The sequence below is a fragment of the Misgurnus anguillicaudatus genome, chromosome 3 (assembly GCF_027580225.2).
Source record: "Misgurnus anguillicaudatus chromosome 3, ASM2758022v2, whole genome shotgun sequence".
Lineage (NCBI taxonomy): Eukaryota > Metazoa > Chordata > Actinopteri > Cypriniformes > Cobitidae > Misgurnus > Misgurnus anguillicaudatus.
The window spans coordinates 45290693-45309166 of record NC_073339.2 but is presented as its reverse complement, the minus strand read 5'-3'; positions in this window follow the sequence as shown (position 1 = coordinate 45309166).

The window sequence follows — 18474 nt, the reverse complement described above, 5'->3', positions numbered from 1 at the left end:
AATTTTTGTTTTTACCAATTGCTACAAATATACCCATGCTGTGATTGGCTTTGTGGTCCAGAGTGACATACATTTTCATATTTTAATATATTTTGTATATTTTTGTCCATTTAATCTCTGTTGTATTTACTGTTTGTATTTATAAATAACAAACTACAAAGCTGCTTTTATAGAAATTCACTTGAACTTAGATCTGTTGTTGTTTTGTGATTAATCGTATCAGATAAGCTCTTTACAGCTGGGCATTAGAAACATTATGGTGATTTGTTTCTTCATAAGCCGTCATTTATTATGTTGTAGCATAAAAAATTGTAATCATTAAATCATCATCAAAGTGTCAAAGATATAAATGCCCGTCTAGGATGTGGTTTAGCGTTTGATTTGATGACGGTAAAAACCGTGTCCTACTTAGATACAGTAATCCAGAAATGTATCTGATGACTGATAAGCTACTGTGGAAAGTTTCAGGCTTCAATTATTTACGTGCTTAATCCACAACATGCCAGCATGTTTCATAGCTGGAATTTTAACAAAGCGTCTATGAAAATTGATCTTCACTTTAGTATTCCTAGTAAACTATAGCAAGTAACAGAACTGTGTAATATTTTACTGCTTTAAAAGGTAGTATGTGCGCTTTGCAATAGGTGAAATATGGGCTGCGGTTAACAACGCTCAATAAATGACACACAGACCACCAGGCATGTTTATATCAACCTGGCACCATATTAAATGTGTCTAAACAGAAATCTTATGAAGTAGCAAGCAAGTCATATACAAAATCTCACACACTGGCACAAACTTCAACCAGCTGACCACAATTATACTGTGCCATGATTTCTATGTATTTATATTTTATAAATAGTTATAAATTGTTTATAAACTTTACTCTTGTCTCTACTGGTGCATTCATACTTTAGCATTTCATATGAATTGTTATATTGCAATACATTTGTGCAGACTGCTATTTTGTTTAAAATTATAAAGCCTGGCTAACTTCAACAACAGACGTGCATTCATTCTGCCGTGTTTCTTTCTGAAATCGTAAACTCGATGCTTAAAGACTTGAGCATCTTGAGTTTCTCACTCGTGTTTACGACTTTGTTATGACGTTCATGCACATTCATCTTGTAAATATGATATCCCACTTGAATGCAGTATAAAATTTAAAGACGCTTTGCAGCTAGATGCAAATCCAATTGCAAAAAATATTTAAAAATGCAAATGCGATTGTAAAAACACGACAGGAATAAGACTGAACTGAATAAATAAATGCTGTAAACAGGTAAATGTAAAAAAAAAAAAATAAAAAAAATGAAGCATGAAGTTAAAACAACTTGGTTTTTCAAGTCAAATCAACATATTATTTTAAGTTTTGGCTTGTGAAAAGTTGACATAAGTTATAAAATTAAGTTGAAATTGTTTAACTTAATTTTTAAGTTAAAGTAACATAAAAACAACATATATTTGACAAATTTTTTGACAAAAATTCAGCATTTTTTTTACAGTGTACTGTACTTGTCAATACACATGCACGCAAAAATATACTGGTATGCATGGATGTATTACAGAAACATAAAAAACATTCGAGTCAAACATGCAAAAATAAAAAAATTTAAAGTCTGTGTAAAGTCCGATATTAAATGTGTTCTCAGTTTGTCACACGAAAAAAAAATAATTACCACACAGCCAAATTTAAATGATAAAAACAACAGCAAGTAAATAAAATTTGTTATCAAAATTTTGAAAAAAAAAAACAGGCAGGATTTTCTGCTCTCAAACACTGGGGGGCGTGTCCACTGTCAGTGCTAAAACCACGCCCACACACAGGAAAGCTGCCGTCTCTCTTAACTTTTAACTCTTTTCCTGCCAGCATTTTTCATGATTTTTACAAAAGTTTAATGCCTCCCAAAAAATCTCTACTTTTGATAGAGATCAGATGCAGAGTGATCCTCAAATTTTAGACAAACATACATTATCTGGGTTTCATAAGTTGTGGAAGAGCGCCACCTGGTGGATAATAGCGGTAAAGCGGCTTGACGAGATAACTCGTCAATGGCGGGGAAAGAGTTAAAAACCGCTACTACCTGAATGGATGCCTGCGATTGTGTTAGGGGCGGGGCAATGCTCGGTGGCTCCGATGCATCATCGAGTGACTGTTTTAGCCCCGCCCAGAAATGTGAAAAACTGTTTAACAGTGTAACTCCACGATTCAGTACTACATAGTTCCCATTCAGTTGATCACTACGACGTCACGTCGTGACCGACGAACTGGGAACTCGCCCAGAGAGACCAATCTGCTTCGAATACTACAAAAAACGCCAATGAACTTGGCATTGAGATATTTGCATAATGCTGGCGCCGCCCCGCCAGGTGCGTATATAAGGCGCACGTGCAAATAAGGAAATCAGCTTTTTTCGCTTCGAAAGCCGGCTTTATCTGACTGAGAAGCTACTCTCTGCTCTTCTGGGAACGGTTGCTGAAGTTGATTGACAAGCAGTACTAACACAGCGGACGCTCGCAGTATTCCACTGCTCTGCATATTTTTTGTTTTGAGTTTAGTGTGTGCGTTGCCTTTCCCTGTGCGCATCATCAGCTGAGCACCTAAAGAGTGATTTCCCTAAAGAGTGATACGTGAGAGCTCTGTGTCTTTTTAAAGACAGCCACTCTCTCGTATATTCGGAGATCGGCGTCCTTTTCAGGATTGCTTTTCGTCCGTGCGATCTTGGATGTGAGAGGTATAAGGGTTCCAGTTTCGGTCACGAGCGCTGTCTTCATGCTTGGGCATCAAGCACTCTGAGGCTGCGCTCGTGGGGAGTTTTTGTTCTCTCTGTGAGAGCATAACCCTCTTGGATTGCGGAGACGACTGACGTTTCTACGGGAATGCTGTCCGCGCCTTTGCAGTGCTGACACCGCCATGGTGCGGCTGTCAAGCGCTCGCATGACGCTCTTCGCATCACTACGCTGAGTAGGACGGAGGATACGTCCTCCACCTACCGGCCTTTCATCCTCAGCCGGTTGAGGCTCCGGTGGAGACGGCAGAGTCGTGTTCTACGATTTCTGCCGATCCATTGGACCTCCTCCTGGTCCCGTTCACTTCTGCAGCATCAGAGGGGTGTCCAATTTCCTCCGAAGTGGAGTCGTTCCGGAGATGGCGGCCGTGCCCGCTCGAGCGGCGGAAACGGTAGAGTTGGAGAGGTTAACCCCTCTCCGCCCGAACCGTACTGCCCACGTGATTGGTATTTCGGAGCTGCTCGGGCCTCTCAGTCCTCTGCTCCTGTGCCTTTCTTCCCGACGGCACGAAGAGCTGACGTGATTTGCGGCCATCCGGTCGTTCAGATTCAGCTTTCACCCCTCATCTCCCTCACCAGGGGAGCCGCTAAGGGCGGGGACCCCTTCAGTGGAGCGGGGGGTTGCGATGCAGCTGCGTTCCTGGAGGGACCACCCAACCCTTCCCTCCCGTGTTTGTTGACAGTCGTCCGGTTACGGGCGCTGTCTGTCAGGCATGCGGAGAGGCGGCTTCAGCCCTGCACGCAATAACGTTGCTACAGGTTCACCAAGGATTTACGAGGGAAGCCGCGACCTTCAGTCGTGCGATGTTCACCACAGTGGTTCAAGATCGCCACCTTTGGCTGTGTCTGGCTGACGGACGCAGGCGAGAACAACTTCTTGAATGCTCCTGTCTCACAGACCGGCCTCTTCGGCGAGGCCGTGGAGTCGTACAGCTCCACTGCGCAGACTGAGGCGATCTCTTAGGTCATGCCCCGGCGAAGGAGAGCTGCCCTTGGTAAAAACCACCACGCCGGCTCCTCAGTCTGCCTCTCGCCGTCGGCGTGCTGCGGCGACCACCTTCGTTCCCCTCCTCGGACCCCATCTCGGCAGCGCGGTGGAACCGGTCGTCAGCAGCTCCCCCGCCCGCTTAGCCGCTTCCCGTGAAATCGGGAGTTTAAGTGGCCAGTAAGCGGGCGACCCGGATTGGCAGAGGATCACTCTTCAGGAGACGGTGATTCGCTCCTTCCCCCGATAGAGGGTCGGGTGGAAAATTCTTGGTTTGCATATGTTCCACCGGCTGTTTAGCCGGTACCCACTTAACCACACATAGAGTGCATTCCTCTTCCCTCTCCAGGTCTCCAGAGGATCGAGAGAGCCGTGAGCGGCCACACACCAGCTCACCCTACCTCTCCTCTATCGCCAGCGGGTGTTCTGAGGAGTCCGAGCCCTCCACTGAAGAGACCGGACAACCATCACCCTCATCGGAGTCTGTGCTCTCCGCAGAGGAGACCAGACGACCGTCACCTTCAGCGGGCTCAGGTCAGTGTGTCACACACACACACACACACACACATACTGTAGATGCTTATGCTGTCACAGCAGACGCACCGGCAGTCTCACCTGTCTCGCTTCGCTGCCCCACCGCGGGTACTTCGGTAGTGTCGTTAATTCTCCTCGTACGGTGCCTGGGTGCTTGGCTTCAGTTCCCAGCCCGTTCGTTGGGTTTTACGCACGATCCGCCTCGGTTACGAAGTACAATTACCGGCACAACCCCAAAATTCTCGGGCTTTCGTTTTCACTATAGTGAAAGTGTCCGATGCACATGTACTGCGTGCATAAGTCGATGTCCTGCTGGCGAAGGATTATCGAGCCGGTCCCTCTTACCGAGATGATGATATGATGATAGGGTTTTTCCAGCCTTTATCTCATAGTACCCAAAATACGCGGTGGGTTACGATCGATTTGATTTAAGGGCGATTTATAGTCGTGCGTAGGTCCTACGGCGTAGCTACGGCGTAGGCTATCCGTAGCCTGTGCGTAGCTCTGCGTAGCCTGACGCGCACCTCACAAAATTTCTAACAGCGCGTCGGCTCTACGCGGACCGTAAGCGCTGTGATTGGTCCACCAGAACCCCTCCCGTCAGGTAAAAAAAACTGCGTCATAGGTATTTCCGTTTGTGACGGTGAAAACAAAGATGAGCCAAGTTGAGGAGTGATTTAACTCAAACTGAAACATAAGTCGCTGTTTATTTACTTCCATCATTGCTGGTCTTCTCAAATTATACACAACAAGTTGCTATTTCTTCTTCGTTTGTGGGTTTACTTGCTTAGCTTCTTCTTCTGTGACGACTTCTGCTGCTACTGTGGTTACACGCGTGATTACTGCCAACCAGCGGTTTCGCGTGTGTTTGCACGTCGATGCGGACGGCGACGCACAAGTATAAATGAAAACCGACGCGGAACCTACGCCGTCGCTGCTACGCCGTAGGACCTACGTACGACTATAAATCGCCCTTTACGCACCGGCTCCACAAAGGTGGTCTTTTTTGGACGATAACGCCGAGGCTCGTATTTCAATATTCAGATCAGTTTGCAGCCTTAGACCTGTAAGACGTGTACTTTTTGTGTCCATCTCCCTCGCCTTAGACCGTTTTTCGCTCTGCGTCGTGGGCAGTGTTGGGTGTAACTAGTTACTAAGTAATTAGTTACTGTAATTAAATTACTTTTCCTTTGAAAAAGTAAAGTAAGGGATTACTTTTATTTTTCTTGTAATCTAATTACAGTTACTTCTGATGTAACTAAATACTATGTAACTCTCACTATTAACTGGTTGATTATAGCATTAATATTAATGAGATGCTGGCTGTTTATTAATACTTAATAGCACATATTAATGCCTGATACTGCAAAACCTTATTCTACATCCTTAACCCTCCCCATTTCTAACAATATTTAAAATTTATAACTTCCTTAGTATTAGTTGTTGGAGTATATTGAGGCAAAAGTAGTTAATAGTTAGTTAATAGAGAGAATTGGACCCTAAAGTGGGACCAGAATGTTCGAGCCATTTCAAGCCTATCCTTGTATCATGTACTAAATACACTCTTAAAATGAATGTGTTAAATTAACACATCTTGTGTGTAGTTAAGGACAACACATCTAGTGTGTTGTGCTTAACTTAACACATCTCTGTGTTATTTTTGGAATAACACACTTTGTGTTGTTTTAACACATCTTTTGTTGTCCAGTTCATTTATTTAAGCTGACATTCTACACGAAATGACACACAATGTGTTAAAATAACACATAATGTGTTAAATAGTTTAACACAAAACAATGTGTTAAAATTAACACATCCTTTCTTAGAGTGTAAGATTTAGAAAGTAATTAATTACTTTTTTTGAGTAACTTACCCAACACTGGTCGTGGGGTGGGCATATTAATATTAAGTACATCATTCGAGCTGTCTCTCTCTCTCCGTGTCTCCATGAAAGTGCTAGTCACGACATTAAAATATCAGAGAGAGAGCGTTGTTTGCATTCTGCTTTTATTTACGTTGACTTATAATAGCCCGTTCTTGGCAGACGTGCGCGAACACAGAGAGTTAATGCTTCGGCATCTCGCTCGTTTAAGTCATCAGGTCGACTGGGTAAGAGCAACTTTGCCCCGTGCAGAGGATCCTTTTTCTCAGTATGGAATTAGACTCGATCAACTAATTGGCGTGTTTTACAAGAGCGCGCAACTAGTCAGTTCTGACTTGCCTCGGTTTAATTCGAGGGAAGTACGCGGTCCCTCTGAAACAATTTCAGAAGCCCTGGACATATGACAGCATGCTGCAGCTGTGACGCTGCTCGAGCTGCGTCATATGAGACCGCTTCAGCGTTGGCTTTACGATCGAGTCTCGAGGAGAGCGTGGCGCACCGGCATGCATTGTGTAAACACTGCACCTGCGTGTCATTTAGATTTCCCCGTAGTAGACCCAGCATTTCTGATAGCAAGATATGCCTTTTGAGGGGTCTCCTGGCATTCTGTAGCATACGATGCCCTAAGCACGGGATGTTCAGCCACGTATGACGGGCTTGCAGTCTGGGGTGTGCATAGCACCCCAACTGCCGCGAGCGGTGCGCTGTATATCTGGGACTTGTACGCTCCGCTATGGAGATGCGAGGGAAGGATGTATTTGTCGACACCGATAACTTTGCGACTGTTGCGTTATTTACCGTTAAGGCGGTTTTGCGCTCTCGTCACCTGTCGCATCTCGCTCGTCATCTCCTCCTTTGGAGTCAGAAGCATCTGAGGTCCCTTCGTGCCATTTACATCCCGGGATCGCTCAATACAGCGGTACGCGCTTCCCGAGCTGCGCCCCCGGCGAATGGCGACTCAACCCCCAGACGGTCCAGCTAATTTGGAAGAAGTTCGGTTGTGCGTAGATAGATCTGTTTGCGTCGCCGGACGATACCCACTGTCGCCTATTTTACTCACTAACGAGGGCAGCCTCGGCGTGGATGCGTTGGCACACAGCTGGCCGCGGGGGGTGCGTAAATACGCATTCCTTCCAGTGAGCTTTATTGCGCAGACACTGTGCAAAGTCAGGCAGGACGAGGAGAGCCTTTATTAATCGTCCGTACTGGACGACCAAGAATTGGTTTTCATAGTTAATGCTCCTCGCGACAGCCCTCCCTGGCGGATTTCCCTGAGGAAGGACTTTCTTTTTTAGGAAGGGGCACATTTGGCACTCGCGCCCCGACCTGTCCATGTATGGTCGTTGAGCGCGCGCAAGGTTTAGGTGATTTATCGCAAGCGGTATCTAACACCATCGACGCGGTTCGAGCACCGTCCACAGGACGGGCTTACGCGCTTAATGAAACCTTTTCGTCACCCGGTGCTCTTCGCAACTTGAGGACCCAGAGAATGCCCTTTAACATTATGCTTTTATATCTTTAACATGGGTTAGATGGTAGGCTGTCCCTCCGCCATTAAAGTTGATATCGCCGCTATTTCTGCTCATCACTCACTTATCTACGGCAGATCAGTTGGCCAGCATGATTTAATTATTACATTTTAAAGAGGCGCTCGCAGGCTAAACCCCTCGCGCCCTCCCTCTTTTTTCCTGAGACCTGTCCATGGTGCTGAAGCCTTCAGGTCTCCGATTTAGCCTTTGCAGTTTGCGAGTCTGAAGTTTTTATCAATGAAAACTCTGACCCTGCTAGCATTGGCCTCCATGAAGAGAGTAGGAGATTTACATGCATTCTCTGTTGACGATTCGTGCCTTTAGTTTGGTCCTGCTGTCTCACTGAGGACCCAGACCAGGCTACGTGCCCAAAGTTCCCACCACTCCCTTCAGAGATAAGGTGGTGAGCTTGCAAGCATTGCCTTTGGAGCAGGCAAACCCAACCGAGGCTTTGTTGTGCCCCGTACGCGCACTGCGATTCTACGTGGACCGCACGCAAAGCTTCAGGACCTCAGACCAGCTCTTTGTTTGTTATGGTGGCCAGCAGAAAGGGAAAGCTGTCACTAAGCAGAGGATGTCTCATTGGATAGTTGATACTATCGCCCTAGCTTACAATTTGCAGGGCATTCCTTGCCCTTTAATTTGAGAGCGCATTCCACACGGAGTGTTGCCTCATCTTGGGCTTTAGCTCGTGGTTCCTCGCTAACAGACATCTGTAGAGCTGCTGGTTGGGCGACACCTAATACGTTCATTAGATTTTACAATGTTCGTATCGAGCCTGTATCCTCTCGTGTTCTTTCCTCACCAGGGAGGGCACGGAGAGCAGACTCGCAAGTCGGCTTGCAGCCTCCGACTGAGGCTCCAAATTGAGTTTTCAGTATGGAAGGCTAACAGAGCAAAAATGCGTAATGGTTTGATTTGCTCCCTCCACTGCCTTGACAGCCTTTGTTGCGGAGCATTGGCTGTCAGCCTTTCACTAGTTGTATTCTTACGAACCTACGTGTTTGGCCAGGGCCCCACATTGCGTCCCAACGGGTTCCTTTGTGAGTATTATTCCGTGGGGTTAATCCTACTAGCCCACGTTTCCCTTAGCAGAGCACTGCTTTGCTTACACAGCCACGGCTGTCATTTAGACCTCAACTACGGTTGACTTTCGCCCACCAATAGCCCTTAACGGGGCGGTGGCTTCCGCAGCGTCCCTATACCGCTCAGATAGGGCGCTTCCCAGTCGCTGGCACTACTGTGGGTTAAAGGAACATCTAGTGCCCGGCCTTCTGCCTTAAAACCTAATTCTCCTTATCCTTAAGTGGAACCGGAGGGCTTTACGCAGACACTGGAAGAGGTCAGCCCCTAGTGGCGTTTTGGTAGGGATTCCCAGTTCGTCGGTCACGACGTGACGTCGTAGTGACCGACTGAAAGGGAACGTCTCGGTTACGGATGTAACCCTCGTTCCCTGAAGGAGGGAACGGAGACGTCACGTCCCGTCGCCACAGGTGCTGCCACCTGCTGTTTAGGCCGGTCACCTTCCGGCTTTCTCAGCGAACAGAAGCTGATTTCCTTATTTGCACGTGCGCCTTATATACGCACCTGGCGGGGCGGCGCCAGCATTATGCAAATATCTCAATGCCAAGTTCATTGGCGTTTTTTGTAGTATTCGAAGCAGATTGGTCTCTCTGGGCGAGTTCCCGGTTCGTCGGTCACGACGTGACGTCTCCGTTCCCTCCTTCAGGGAACGAGGGTTACATCCGTAACCGAGACGTTCACAGCCTTTGTAACGTGTTTAAGCAATACGTAAACAATTCTCTGAAATGACTTTACACAGACAATGAAAATATATTATTACTGTACTACACAATGTAGCCTACTACTGTAAATTTTGTTTTATTGTGTTATAATATTAAAAACAAAATGAGACAATTATTTTGTTAGCAGAAATATTTTCAAAAACAGTTCATACATCTAAAATGTGTTTTCATTGTGTCTACATGTTGTCATAAGAACAACCAGTTTGTAATTTTGTCTTACAACTTAAATTCAACATTCCCTAAATGTTGTTATTGATTAAGTCAAAGTATGACCTGGTTAAGTGAGTGAGTCAGAGTCAGTATGTGCTCCAACTTATTCAGCGGAGTATTATTTATTTGTTTCATACGGATGAAAAAAACAGGTGCTGAAGAACGGATGTCATAACAATCGACTACAGATTTTTAATAACAACATAACTACAGTAGTTGCCAACCCAGCTCTAAATAATAACCAACACAGTCTCAATGACCAGCACGTAATTACACAGACATTCATTCGTGTCCGCTGACCGCTGGCAGAACTTCACAGGCATGAAGAGACGCTGAGCCGCTTAAGGTTGTTGTTTGAGCACAAATGAAGTGCAAAAAGGGACGCCTGTACCCATTCTGAATTGTTTGCAGATGCACCAAACAATTGTTAGCAATGGTCAATCCAAACTAATTATGGACTTGAAATGCATCCATGTAACTGAGCTTGCATTCATGATTTTATTTTTAATAACTGTGCACAGGGATGTAATTGGATTGTAAGCAATGTTGTTGACCTAAAGCCATTTGTTGGCTTCTGATCGGTTTGGTAACAATATTTTCCTTTGTATTCTTCAGAACAAAGACGATTATACTGGTTTATAACATCATGATGGTAAGTAAATGATGACAGTAATTTTTGGGTGAACTGTCCCTTTAAGTAAAGAATATTTTAATATCCTTAAAATTGTGCCTTATGACATCTGCCCCAGACATCTACTGGTAAATCAGATTACACATCTAAAATATCCCAACAAATTTAAATCTTTGACCTCTTTATAGCATCTGGCTGGATATTTACTGTTGGACGGATGGAAAGCCTTCCTATCCAAATTCAAATGACCCAACAAATGCAGCTTCTCATAAGGCCTGCCATTAAACCCTGACACCCAAATGTACCGCAAGCAAGACTTTGTAATCTACTTTGCTATTTCGCGTAATCTCTAAAAAAAACAATGCCATGTGGGTACTGGATGTTAAAAAAGCAAATGTTCGCTGTCAGACAGAAGCTCATAAGACGCTGAGAGTTCCCTAACAGATTCTCATTATCCTAAACCTCTCGCTATAATTTCCATTCACTGTTTTATGCCTCTTTCCTTCAATCTGCAAAAGTATCTTTCCCACCTGTGTCTAACAACCTGGCACACATTAGCCCAAAGCTATTATCACTCTCTCACTGCTGAGCTGTAATTCTGACTGAGAGGAATGGAGATCTGTAATTTTTATGCACATCTTTCATGGTGATGAATGATGATATAAAAGTATATATTTCATTCACAATACATTATTTAGATTCCATATCATTTTTGACACAGAAATATTGCTATAAAACCTCATGGTTAGTTTTTTTCCTGTGAGCTAAATAATGACCTACACTAAAAAATGTTGGATTGTAAAAAGTGAAAAGTTGGATCAACTTTTAAAAAATTACTTAAATTGGTAACACCTGTTATTTTTTTTTTAAAATCACTTTGCGAGCCCTATTTTAACGATCTCAGCGCATTGTCTAAAGTGCATGGTGCACGGCCTAAAAGGGTTGTCATGAGTAATGGGTGTGTTTTGGGCGTAACATGCAATACCAATGAAAGTATCAGCTCTCATCCCATTTAAAAGCCAGTTGCACTGGCGCCATGCCAATTTCCTGTTTAGATGGCAAAATTTGTAAACTGAGAAACTAAGCAGAGGAAGAAGACCACTAGTTTAAGATTGATATTAAAAATTGCGTTGTTTTCATTTGTATTGAAACTGTTGTTTTCAAAGTCGTTTTCTTTCAGTCATGGAAGTAGAGTTAGCATGTTTACAATAGCTGTAAATGAATGGAAAGCCTACATGAACTGTGTTATCTCAAAAAATAATTTACAAATATGCAAGAAAAGGTTTATATATATTTCTAATGCGCTCTGTAAATAACAAAAACAATTGGTCAATAGTGTAGTCTTTTTTATTTGCTTCAAAATAGCAACGCGCCAACAATGCGCCTGAACACACCTTGTTTTCAGACCAGAATGCACATGGGCGCAAATTTGGGCACATTTATTTAAAGCGGTAAACGTGAAAATGATAATTGCGTCACGTTGAAACTAGCAAAAGCCACTTGCGTCGCGCATTGCGCCGCATTGCACCGGGTGTATGATAGGGTCCAAAGTATTTTTCACTTAAATAGACTGTATAAGTTGAAACAACGTAATTTTTAGGTGTTACCAACTGAAGTAGTTTTTTTTTAAGTTGATCCATCTTTTTACTTTTTACAGTGTAAGTTATTTTTTAACCCAGCGTTGGGTCAAAAAGGGACAAGCCCTTGGGTTCAATTAATGCAAATGTTTATATCTGACCCGACAAAGGGTTAAAACAACCCAGCGTAGGTTAAATTGGGCTCGTCCCTTTCTGACCCAATGCTAGGTTGAAAATAACCCATGTGATATTTGTCCCACGCTTCCTCCACTATGATTGGATGGCCGTGTGAGAACTGACATTGATAAGCGGAGCTTTCCCCCCAAAGTTGAATCTCTTTCAACTCTTGGCACTCGGCGCTAAGCGCGGAAAACCGCCAAGTGCCAGCTTGTTTTAAAAGAACACTGCGCTTCCATTGAAAACAACTGAAAACATAGGCCGTCCGCGGGCGTAAAAGCTTTGTTGTGCACGCCCCCTAAAGGTTACTTATTGTTTTTGTTTTTTTTGCATATTTTTTATACATATGTGTTTATTTTTCCACAATTTAGAAAATTAGAAACTCCAAAAGCTTTTACAACAAACCAAGCTGTGTTGTATTATATCATCCTATTGATTTATATTATATTACATTCTGTATTATATTCAACCTTTGCCGAGTGTTTTACAGAAATGCATTTTATCAAAATACTTCTTGAGGTCTCACCTTGAGATGTTTTTCAAATAGTATTGAAGGAATTTCCATTTGTCATGGGCTTGTATTGACTGCTCGTTCTTTAATATTCAGTCTAAGTCATATTTTTTAAATAAAATTGTACGTTTCAAAAATGTTTGACACAAGGATATTTTGTATACAAAAGTATTTTTAAACATTTAACCATACGCCTTCAGTACTAAAATATTTGTTTAAGATTTCAGTCAAGTGTTCAAAACTTCCTCACCCTTACCGTACTGTATGCCTCTGTGACATTCATGTTTCTATATTTGTCTCCTTCAGTATAAATCCAGGTGATTTTTTTACATAGTTTGTCATCCACCAGCCATAAATTCAGTCATTTTAAATAGTAATGGCACAGCTCTAGTCAACAAATCACATTGTTTTTGCTATCACATTTGTAACACAAAAATTGCACTAAAGTTAATACTTAAAAAAAAAATAGTTCTATAGCCCTTTACACAACTTTCCTTTTTGCATAACATATTACATTTACGCATTTAGCATAAATAGGGATTAAAGGCCACACAAGATGTAATATAAGTCTCAGTTGTGCCTAGAATGTGTCTGTAAAGTTTCAGCTAAAAATACCCAACAGATTATTGGTTGTGGCATGTCCAAATGCCTCTATTTGAGTATCTTTACCTGCTTAGCGCTACATGCTAACAAACAATTTAGAAAAGCTTTTGGGTAAAATTAAGCAGTCAGTCAGTGGCCGTGGGCGGAGCATGATCCGTGTGACATCACATTAACAAGAGTATCAAAACAGCACGTCTAATGAGACTGCTTTGATTTAGTGGGAATTAAAGAAGAAGGAGTGGGTGGATTTTTCAAACACCTTGTAAAAGTGGATTATGCATAATAAGTGTCAAGCAATACATTTTTTCAGTATGTTCATTTTCTGGGTATCAAAGCCACAACCTTTGTGCTGATAACGCTCTACCAACCGAGCAACAAGAACGATGCATCTTTAAAGAAAATATAAACAGTATGCATATTGATGTTGCATGGCCTTGGCGACCACCCTGTTACTTTTTCAAACTGTTTCCTCTGCTACTCCCAATGTTCCCACTTTGCTTTAGAAGTTATGGATCAGCAGACAATTGATTCTAACATGATAAAATCACCCATAAACAAGAGTTTCACTTGTACCAATTTATTTTCTATGAAGCACTTCTCAAATATCAAAAAGAAGAAGTACACACATTACTTCACACCCTAGACAGAAAGCACAGCGCCTATTTCCTTCTGATAATGAAGCGAGCGTGACCGACTCGTTCAGCCATTTTCATGTGCTTTCTGTAGATCCCTGGAGTCAATTAATTTATTCTGCTATAGAGGACATCTTTTAATTAAAGCCAGAGCTCTATTAATGTAAAAAAAACTGAATTCCTCCATTTCTGAAGCCTTAAATGAAAAGATTAACTGTAAGCACACACACACACCAAAAGATAATGTGTTATCTACCTAGAATGCATTTTAAGGGATCATAGGTCGCTCCAAACAGTGGGTTGAATAAATATAGGCTACTGTAAAAGTCCTACGAAGAGCAAGCAATCCCAGAATGCATTGCGACAATAGGACTATTCAAGATAAACATTTATTATAATGATGTTTCAAAACAATTCAAACACACTGTCTATTTTTGCAAGAATGTTTGTTTGTTTGCTAGATGTCTATGCCTAAATGAATTACTAAAGTGCCATTTCATTTATATTAGTGCCCTAGGACAGTGTTTCTCAATCCTGGTCCTCAAAGCCCCCTTCCCAGAAAGTTTTAGATGTCTCCTTATTCAGCTTGTTAGGGAGACATGTTTACCATTTTGGAAGGAGGCTGATAAGTTGAATCAGGTGTTTTAAATAAGGAGACATCTAAAACTTTCTGTAAGGGGGGCCCCGAGGACCAGGATTGGGAAGCACTGCCCTAGGATACAGAAACATATAGGACGAGTGACAAAACAGATAGACGGAAATGTAACAAAGTCCTAAAAACACATTGCTCATTATGCAAGACACCAAGATGTGTCACATTAGTCCATCTGGCACACGTTTACATACACCAACGACTAAACAGTTGCGCAGATGGACACAGAAACACATTTTGTGCACACGACACTTTTTAATCAAGTCGACAGTAAGGTTTTGGAACGGAGCTTAGGTGTTTTTGAAAAGTAGCACAACAACGCTTCACGGTTCACAGTATTGGGAGGTTTTGAAAGGATAATGTATTAATATTTCAGGAGCTTTGTGAATTAGGTTAATCCTCACCATCTTTCTTTCAGTTCTTCTCATCCAGCCTCGGATTCACAATGGGAGGGCTGATGTTCAGCTGTTCGGGGAAGCGGTGGCAGATGTTTTGGAGAGGCCAGAAGTGGAGAGAAACTAAGGTTGGGATCACACAGCCAGACATCTGGAGTTGATAACAAGATATATGCACATCTACCTCGCTTGACTACACTTACTGTACGCATAAACTTATGCAGACGTACAGTAGAGTACAATATAGTGACGGCTCACAATGAGAATAAGACAAGATCCTATAGTCAATCATTCACAAATATAAATCTTTGCAGTCATAGAAATCCCGGGTGCTGCGGCAGGTCTAAATATACGTATAGCTTGTTTCATCTGTTATGTCTGATACAGCTGAAAGATAGCTGTGTTATTTATACTGTAGTATTGCACAAATAACAAATGCTTGTGTTTGCTTTAAAACATAAACTAGTTGTGAAACCTTGTGGAAGTGGAATCCTAAACATAATAAAACATCATGGACATTCACATACTGTGCACTTAGACAAGTTTCAATACTAATGAAGATTTTAACAAGAGTGTTTTTCATACACTGATTTCATGATGGGGCACGTTGTCACATTTGTTTTACTGTTTTAATTATTCATAATTCCTTCCGTGTCAGTAGTATTACATTTTAGCTATTCAGGTTTTATATATCTGTGCTTCATGGTGGTTTTATTGTGTAAATGGTGCTTAAAGGCACATTGTTACGTTTGCAGACTACTGTATACATACTATGTGACAACATGCCCCGCAACTGAATCATTTTAAGTTGTAGCTATGATAAAGCAAATTCATCTTTTTTTAAATCTGTTTCTTTTCTATTTTAAAGAAACCTAACGTCTGTCGGAGCCGATGGTGTAGTCGTGGACAGTGGTCAGACATATGGTTCAGACGCACTTTTCTGTGACCCGAGTTGCTCGAGATCCATAAGAGATCCCATACCACTCTCCACCCTGTACTTTCCTGTCTTCTCCCTGAATACTGTCTATTAAATAAAGCCCCCAAAATAATAAAAATGTATTTCTTTATTGTGTCGGCTACTTGTTTTCAACTCCATACGCTGCACAAAAGAACCAAGATAAAGTCACCATCAGTAGTTTTTGTGCTTTATAGTGGTTTTATTGTTTTTATGGTGGCTTAAAGTGCTTTCTTCATTGTGTCAGCTACTTGTTTTCAACTCCATATGCTACATAATAGAAGCAAGATAAAGTCACCATCAGTAGTTTTTGTGCTTCATGGTGGTTTTATTGTTTTAATAGTGGTTAAAAGTCTTGAAGGCACATTGTTACTGCTACATACTATACATACCATGTGACAACATGCCCCCCACTGAAGAAACTTTTATTGGCTGGTCAGACTATCAGCCAAGCAACTCAATCTTAATCATTTTAATGGAAGCTTGGCGACATCCAGTCACACGATCGAGCAACCAGATGGGGCGTGTCAAGCAACGCGACAAAGTTGAGAAAATTTTTACTTTATGCAAATGATGAGCGACTTTCGGGAGCAACTACCAATGAGAGAGAAGCAGTGGAGTTCAGGTCATCCATCTTTTGTCTCTCAGCACATTGTTACTGTTACAGGCTATATTTGAGGAGAAACGCCATAAACGCCATTTTTGAAAAAAAAGTTACAGCCAAAATCAGCATTATATCAGGTCAGTATTAAAAAGAAAATTCTTAATTTTACACAAAATCCGATATCATCCGTGTTATTCTGTCATCTTTTCTCTATTTTTCCACAAACCTCGACAAACTTCAGTTTTCCTTCTCTGCAGAATGCAATAAATCCTCTTAACCAATCACAGCGCACCATTCCACGCATTGTAAACAATAAGGGCGGCGCTGTGAATACACACGGAATCCTAGTTTTCTTTATCTACTTTGTACTTTATGATCAACAAACAAACAAAAACAAAATAATACTTTTGATGGCATTGATAAACCTGTGGTGGTTTTCTGTGGTAGAGAAGAAACGTAAGCCATAAAAATCTAATAATTTATGCGAGAGGCACTTGGGTGAAGAAAAAAATGCTGGCTGTTGCTTGTTCTCACACGACATCATCAAGCTTCTGTCATGCTAACACGTTGACCCCAGTGGATCTTATGAAAAACGTTACATTATTTTACTCAAAGTCAACAAAAATCAAGCAGCACCAAAACATTTTACAGCTGATCGATGTGAAAAAAAGTTTAGCGACAACGTCCCAAGGATGACAGCAGCAATGACAGTGTTCTTAATTTGACAAAGTAAGTGTTTTGATTAATGCCATTAATGTTTATTTTTATTAATCAGTGTATACCACGAGTCACCTTAATTAATATAACATGGCAAAGATAAATGCACATTTATACATTAATTCAATAGATTTATAGCATTTTGAAAAAAAATCTTGTCATGGATATATTGCGAAAAAAAAAATACATTTTTGAAACTCAAATTAATGTTTTATGTTATTGTAACCTAAAGATGCTTTGTCAAAGTTTGTAATAAAAAAAGAATATAGTGGTTTTCATCTTGTCACTTTCTTAGTATAAAAAACTCATTTGTCAAAATGCATTTATTGCGTTTTGGATCCAAACTCTTCATATACTATTTTTTTAGTTGTAAGCTATATGATCAAGCAAATACATACATGTTTGACAACAGTTCATTTTTAAAATCGTTTTTAATTACTTAAAATAAACTTAACGTCCTTCTTCATTGTGTCGGCTTGTTTTCAACCCCATGGGTTACACAATATGGAAACAAGATAAAGTCACCACTACTAACTATACTTTCTATGTGACAACATTAGCGACTAGCAGCAGCAAAGCGACGCAATCTCATTCATTTTAATGGAGAGTTGGAGACTTCCAGCGTCACGAGCGAAAGTAACCATTGGCGACCGGATGGGATATGTACAGTACCACGACAAAGTTGGGAAAAGTTAAAACAACTTGGTTTTGCAAGTCAATTTAACCTACTATTTTAAGTTTTGACCTGTAAATAGTTGACATAACTTATAAAAACAAGTTGAAATTGTTTAACTTAATATATAAGTTGAAGTAGCATAAAAATATATGTTGATTTGACAAAAATGCTGCATTTTTACAGTGTGTGAGGACCCGGGAACAGTATTCCTTACGTTGTGACTTAACAAGCAGATTGAAAGAGACACTGCGACAAAGTGTAAAATGCATTATCAGTTGTATACTTCATGTAAGCTATACGTACAAGCAAATACAATGTTTGACAACATTCATTTTTCAAATCTGTTTAGTTTTTAATTATTTAAATAAAACCTAATGTGTTCGTCTTTCTTCATTGTGTCGGCTACTTGTTTTCAGCTCCATACGCTACACAATAAAGTCACCATTAGTAGTTTTTGTGCTTCATGGTGGTTTTAATGGTACTTTAAAGTGCTTAAGGCACTTTGTTACTGTTAATACATACTGTGTGACAACATGCCCCGCCACCGATTGTTATTTTATCAACTACATTCTTTTCGCTAGACAATATTGGCTTCCTAATTATCATTCTT